This window comes from Dama dama, chromosome 19 (assembly GCF_033118175.1).
Source record: "Dama dama isolate Ldn47 chromosome 19, ASM3311817v1, whole genome shotgun sequence".
Lineage (NCBI taxonomy): Eukaryota > Metazoa > Chordata > Mammalia > Artiodactyla > Cervidae > Dama > Dama dama.
The window spans coordinates 13,906,385-13,913,877 of NC_083699.1; the positions used below are offsets into that span (position 1 = coordinate 13,906,385).

General features: G+C 44.5%; 1 pseudogene; it reads left to right on the forward strand.

Moving 5' to 3' along the window:
• Positions 1-5,097: 5,097 nt before the first annotated feature.
• Positions 5,098-5,193, forward strand: LOC133074289 (U6 spliceosomal RNA; annotated as a pseudogene).
• The last annotated feature ends 2,300 nt before the right edge of the window (positions 5,194-7,493 follow it).

A 7,493-nucleotide genomic window follows, 5' to 3' on the forward strand; every position in this document is an offset into this window, starting at 1 on the left:
CGATTCGTGGGGTTGCAAAGAGTCGGACATGACCTAGTGACTAAACTGAACTGAACTGAACTGAAGGAGGGGTTTGACAATTGATTTTTTTCCAAAGATCCCTCCCTCTAGCTGCCACACAGAGACTAGATTGCAGGAGGGCAAGAACCTCATGACGAAGCAGATAGAGTCATCCAGGCCAGAGCTGACGGCTATGGGGAACAATCAATAGACTTGGGATGCATCTTAGAGGCAGAACAGAAAGAACTGTTGATGGGTTGGATGGGGATGGTGCAGGAAAGGAGGAATCAAGGACGACTAACAGGTATTTGACCCAAGACACAGAAATCTGTGGGTACCATTTACCATGGAGAGGAAGGCTAGAGAAAAAGTGGGTTCAAAGAAGAAAAAATGGTTACATTAGTAGGTAAACGACTGGGCTTGGGAAACATTGTCCTGGAAGATCCCCCAGTAACCCACATCACAGTGCTAATGAAGCCACCATCCTGCCTGAAACATCAACCACTGCTCAATGCCATTGAGACACATTGCAAAGTAGCTTGGAGTCTGAAATTCTTTATGGTTTGGGCCCCACTTTAGTCCCCAGCTTCATCTCCTCCCACTTCCTATGTATATTCTACATTCCTTTCATTATTATTATTGTTAATTTTTGCCATTCCCCATAATTTGCAGTTGCTTGAATACGCCTTTCTTTCCTTACACCTTTTTGCCTTTGAACATATTGCTTAGTTTCCCTAGAACACGCTTCCTTTTTTGTTCACTTACTGAATTCAACTCAGCTCAAAAATAACACCTCTTCTTAGAAGCCTTTCCTGATTGCTCCAAGCTGACTTGTGTATTTTCTAACTGGACAACATAGTGTTAATTTAGAACACAGAACAGGGAGTCAGAAGGCCTGGGTTTAAATCCTGACTATAGCACCCAGTAACTGGGAGTTCCTCAAGGTCAGGGACTATACCTGCATCAACTTCATAGCCCCTAAGCACCTGAGACAATGCTTGGCACGGGGTATGGAGTTGCCTGGTGAAGATTTTGTGAAGAAATGTAAAAGATCTCTCTGCTCATGCTGGGCTTCATATCCTCAAACCAAGTTCTCAAATCTTCCTTCAAAACTTAAGAGGATACACTCCAGAGACACCTATGTCTGCACTGCTAGAGGCCCCAAATGAGAAGCAATTGCACAGATTCTCCTCCAAGGCTATCTCTCCTTCTTGAATTTTTTTCCTCATCCCACAGCCCTCCAAGCTCACTTTTGTAGTCAGTCCTTACCCCAACCACCCACACCCTAGCCCTCACAGAGAGTGGAAGAGATCAAACTGTGGTCTGTAAGATTTCAAGATACACTTTGAGGATGATATAAATTTCCCAGAACCAAATTTGTGAAAATTCAGTGAGTTATACTTTGAATGATAGGTACATTTTCTATGTGCATTTTCTATTTCTCTAAAATACAATTTTATAAAAGGACCCAGTTACCAAATTGAGGGGCCTCTTGATGGCTGAGTGGTCAGGAAACTTCCTGCAATGCAGGAGATGCAAGCTTAATTCCTGGGTTAGGAAGATCCTCTGGAGAAGGAAATGGCAACCCACTCCAGTAATCTTGCCTGGAGAATCCCATGGACAGAGGAGTCTAGTGGTCTTTAGTACATGGCATCATATAAGATTTGGACACGACTTAGTGACTAAACAACAAGCCAAATTGAAAAGGTTCTTACTGGCCAAAAAAAAAAAAAAAAAAAAAAGGATCAAAATGTGAACATCAGTAAGTATAATAAACCACAGTGGATTTAATACCAAAAGAATAATGAATTTCCCAGAACCTATTAAGCAAAAATTGCTATTGAATGCCTACTATGTGTCCACTACCAAGCTAAATGCTTCATGGATAAAAGTTTTGTACTGTGGAGTGTGAAACATGTACAAATGTTAGAGTCATTTAAAAAAATAATAAAAAGTGACAAATAGAAGTTTAGGAACAGAGTCCAGAAAAGCACAGTAAAGTGAGAGACCTTGAAGCTTAAACTTGGTTAGTTTCACATATATCTCCCTCCAGCTCAAGAATTCTTAAACTATTTTGCGTCATTTGATAGCCTGGTAAAAGTATAGATCACTTTAAGGTTTTTAAATGCATAAAATAAAATACACAGCATTACAAAAGAAACTAGATTGAGAAACATTTGGGAAATACATTTGTGAAACAAATTTGTGATATAGTTACATTTTTCTTTATGAAGGCATTAAATATCAAGATCTTGCAACAAGCTGAAGAACTAGTGCTTTCCCTCCTATAGAAGAAATTGCCTACTGTGATCTCAACATCTACCTTGTCTCCGTAGCCAGCACCCTCTCAAGTGCCTCACCCATGGGTGACCTGAACACCTTCCAGTGTTCACAGCTGTGCCAGCCAGTGCTGGGTCCTTGTGTTCTGTCTCCAGTAAACTGTAGCAGTGGTGCCAGCCTGAACGTTGGAGCCATAATCACACGCGCCCCACATATATGTTCTCCAGATTTCTTCTTTATTCAATCATCCCAAAGCTCTCATGTTAGTCTGGAGATTTGTGCACACTGGGAGGCAAAGGAGAGAGAAAAACAAGACTCACAGTCTGCAAATCTGAGATCAACTAGTTAGGCGGTCTTAGCAACCACTCTGAATCAAATCTCCAAAACTGGCAGAAGGAAGGGTTCTGCCCTGCAGGGGTGTTCTGAGAATGGGAAGCTATGTTCAAAGCACTTCCATAACTAAACATTTCTGTGAAGAAGTTACATAATTTGACTTCCTTAGGAAGGAAGAGAGAATATATTGAGAGATGCATCTAGCCATCCCTGGGAAAGGACAGGGAAGCTCGGCATGCCACAGTCCATGGAGTCACCATGAGTCAGACACGACTGAGCAACTGAACAACAACTAGCCATCTCTGGGCTTCCCAGGTGACTCAGAGGGTAAAGAATCCACCTGTGATGCAGAAGATGCAAGAGATGTGGGCTCGGTCCCTGGGTCGGGAAGATCCCCTGCAGGAGGACACAGCAACCCACTCTAGCACTCCTGGCCGGAGAATCCCACGGACAGAGGAGCCTGGTGGGCCACAGTTCATAGGGTTGCAAAGAGTCAGGCATAGCCTGAAGCGACTGAGCATGCACACAGCCATCCCTTCTCTCCATATTGTGAGAAATGCTTTAACATTCGTTGACTGCTGCTGCTGCTAAGTCACTTCAGTTGTGTCCGACTCTGTGCGACCCCATAGACGGCAGCCCACCAGGCTCCCCCGTCCCTGGGATTCTCCAGGCAGGAACCCTGGAGCAGGTTGCCATTTCCTTCTCCAATGCATGAAAGTGAAAAGTGAAAGTGAAGTTGCTCAGTCGCGTCCGACTCTTCGCGACCCCATGGACTGCAGCCTACCAGGCTCCTCCATCCATGGGATTTTCCAGGCAAGAGCACTGGAGTGGAGTGCCATTGCCTTCTCTGTTCGTTGACTAGTTTATTAAAATTAGCTGTCGGACATAGCATGTCCTCTGCCCCAAGGCACACGATAGAGGAGAGCAGGGCCGCTAGTTATACCATTTTGCTGGACAGCTGGGTTCCAGGTCAGCTGGAGCCAGTTTCCCTGTTCCAAGGCCCAGACCATAGAGTACTGTGAGTTTCCTCACAAATTTCTTTTTCTCTGGGTCCCCCGAATTCCAGTTCTCTTTTCTTCATGGCTTCAGAGCTCCTCAAGACCACAAATCCAGCTGTTAGGACAGGAGGTCTCATCCCCTTCATGAAGGGCCCTTCCTGGGAGTTAGTCTAGCTATTAGAGCAGCACTTATGCTTCCTAACAAGTCTTCTTTTCATCTTTATTTTATTTTTTATCTTTTGGCCACATAGAGCAGTATGTGGGATCTTAGTTCCCCAACCAGGAGTCAAAACTACTCCCCTGCATTGGCAGCACAGAGTCCTAACCACTGAACCACCAGGGAAGTCCCCATAATAAGTCTTTACTCCTCTTTATAGGATCCCCACCAGACAATTCATGCACACACTCAAAATGTCCTGAGTACCTACTATGTGTCAGGCATTGTCCCAGGCCCTTTGGAGCGGACAAAGGGCCAGTCCCTGACCTTGAGAAATCCCACATGGTGGAGTTAGGACTTGAACTCAAGCAGGTTGTGAGGTTTGTTTTTTGGTTTTTTTTTTTTGAGTGTAGTTGATTTACAACATTAGCAGTTATGAATTTTATATCGAAAGGATTCTCAGAGTTCATTGGGTCTAGTTCTCCAATTTTACAAGTGAAAATGCTGCTTCCGTATTTACTAGGTGTCAGGCAGTATTCTAAAGACTTTAAAACCGTGAAATAGGTGCTCACTTCGACAGCACATATACTAAAATTGGAGCGATATGTAACCACAAGGTGTGTGGTGTCTAGTTGCTCACTGCTCAAAAGCCAATAAACAGGCCAGGTTGGTGGAAAGGAAAGCTCGCTTTATTTCAGATGCTGGAAAGTGGGGTGAGGTAGGGGGACTACACACAGAAGCAGTACAGTAGGCTCTGACAGTCATCTTAAAACTGGTCGTCGGTGGTCTGAACAGCGTCATCTTGATTGTTTTAGGTACAGTTAATCTTCAGTTCCAGGGTCCATTTGTCCCCATTTCTTTGAGGCCAATTCTTGGAATTGTGGCAGTTTATGTTGTGGGTACACTCTGGTCATCAGGGGGTTAACTTCTTCCACCTGGGGTTTCAGTATCTATAAGACAGCTCACAGGATATGGACCAGAATGTTATCTATAGTCTTTGAGAAAGAACTAAAGGTCCTTGACTATGCTTAATGAGTACATTATTATTATTTGATCTCCTCTGACAGTTTTCCTTTGTTTTCACATGTCCTCTGCATTGAGAAGATGCCCTGAAGAAGGGAATGGCAACCCACTCCAGTGTTCTTGCCTGGGAAATCCCATGGACAGAGGAGCCTTGTGGGCTACAGTCCATAGGGTTGCAAAGAATCAGACGTGACTGAGTGACTAACACTTCCACTTTTTCACATGTCCTCATTTCTCTGATTAAACTTACTCTTTGACTAAAGTTTTCCACCGCAAAAGGCAGGCAGAGGATATGGTGCGGGTGCAAGGACCATCTGGTCCTGCTCTGTTCAGATATAGAGTAGATTATCATGGGGCCTGTGCAAGGATGACATGAAAATTCTTGAAGCATTCCATATTTTTATACATAATACAAAATAAAATGGATGTTAGGAAGAGGGAAAATAAAATGTGAAATAGGTACAAAACAAAAAATGAACTTTTAAGTAATGTACCTAAGATCACATGTTTGTGCTCAGTCACATCCAACTCTTGGTGACGCCTCTGTCCATGGGATTTCCCAGGCAGGAATACTAGAGTGGGCTCCCATTTCCTGCTCAGGGAATCTTCTTGACCCAGGGATCAGACCCTTGTCTCTTGTGTCTCCTACGTTGGCTGATAGATTCTTTACCACCAAGCCACAAGGCAAGCCCTGAGATCACATAGCCAGGAAGGAACGGCAGAGCTTGGCTTCACACCCAGATAGTCTAGCTTCAGCATCCACAGTCTGAACCTGCCTTACTGAGCAGAGAGTAGGATGCTGACCCCTCTGCCAGGCTGCGAGCCTTCTCCCCACATCGGTGAGGATGTTCCCCCAATCCTCTGGCAGGCCAGATCCGGCCCTGTCTTGAGTCAGACAGCGGAGATGCTGTCAGTGACAACTCTGAGGACACACCAGAGAGGAGTTTGTCCTCTGCTATTTTTTCTAGCACTTAGTCAGGCTGGAGTGGTTGGTTTCCCAGCATCTCTGGTTATGCAGAAAAGCCCCAAGGCAATGGAGACCAAGCAAATCAGTCTCCCTCCCAGCTAAGCCCTCTCCACCCTCCTCTCTCAAATCCTTTGGCCTCCTTTGCCCTTGACCTGACTTTGAAAGGACAAATCATCAGTATTGAATGAGGGCTGATATTTCAGAGGAAGAATATCAACAGATGTGTTGAGACAGATCTGCTGATTGGATCCAGGCAGCTTGCGAAATGTGGCACCAGAGTCCCCTGCAGCGGGCTGCCAGGCAAAGCACTCCAGCTGGCCCTGGGCAGAGCAGACCTGTGGCATCCAGATAAAGGCCTCAAGCTTGCCAGCTTCGATTTGTGGTTGCAGAGAGATTCTCTTTCCCCACATCAGTACATTTTCGCAGCTCCTTCCTGCTGCCAGAGAGGAACAGACTTTGGTTTCCTCAGTGCTGAGGTTTCCAGGTCCCAGCTGCGTCAGCATCAGCGCCTCTCATGCTGCTTCACTACAGGGAAACGGGTCTGAAAAGACTCCAGACTCTGCAGCTGCTTTCAGGGTCTCACAATGGCTTTCAAGCCATCATTGTTCCCATACTTACTGAGCATTTACTATGTGCCAGGCATTGTGCTCAGTGTCAGAGATCAAGGAGTGAATAAGGCAAATATGACCCCTGCCTTTAAGGAACTTACAGTCCAGTGGGGATACCACAATCACAAGGACTAACAAGTACAGGGCTATAGAACATAGCTTCAGCTGGGTCGTCAGGGAAGGCTTCCCGAAAGAAGAAATATCTAATCTAAGATCTGAAGAATTAGCGAAGTTTAACTAAGCAGATTCTTTACCATCTGAGACACCAAGGAAGCGCACGATGTCCTTTTCATTATAGGGGACTGGAATGCAAAGGTAGGAAATCCAGAAACACCTGGAGTAACAAGCAAATGTGGCCTTGGCATACAGAATGAAGCACGTCAAAGCCCAACAGAGTTTTACCAAGAGAACGCTCTGGTCATAGCAAACATCCTCTTCCAACGACCAAAGAGAAGACTCTACACATGGACATCACCAGATGGTCAATACTGAAATCAGATTGATTATATTCTTTGCAGCCAAAGGTAGAGAAGCTCTATACAGCCGGAAAAAAACAAGACTGGGAGCTGACTGGCTCAGATCATGAACTCCTTATTGCCAAATTCAGACTTAAATTGAAGAAAGTAGGGAAAACCACTAGATCATTCAGGTATGACCTAAATCAAATCCCTTATGACTATACAGTGAAAGTGACAAATAGATTCAAGGGATTAGATCTGATAGACAGAGTGCCTGAAGAACTGTGGACAGAGGTTCGTAACATTGTACAGGAGGCAGGGATCAAGACCATCCCCAAGAAAAAGAAATGCAAAAAGGCAAAATGGCTGTCTGAGGAGGTCTTACAAATAGCTGTGAAAAGAAGAGAAGCAAAAAGCAAAGGAGAAAAGGAAAGATATACCCATTTGAATGCAAAGTTCCAAAGAATAGCAAGGAGATAAAGAAAGTCTTCCTCAATGATCAGTGCAAAAAATTGAGCAAAACAACAGAATGGGAAAGACTAGAGATCTCTTCAAGAAAATTAGAGATACAAAGGGAACATTTCATGCAAAGATGGGCACAATAAAGGACAGAAATGGTATGGACATAACAGAAGCAAAAGATATTAAGAAGAGGTGGCAAGAATACAC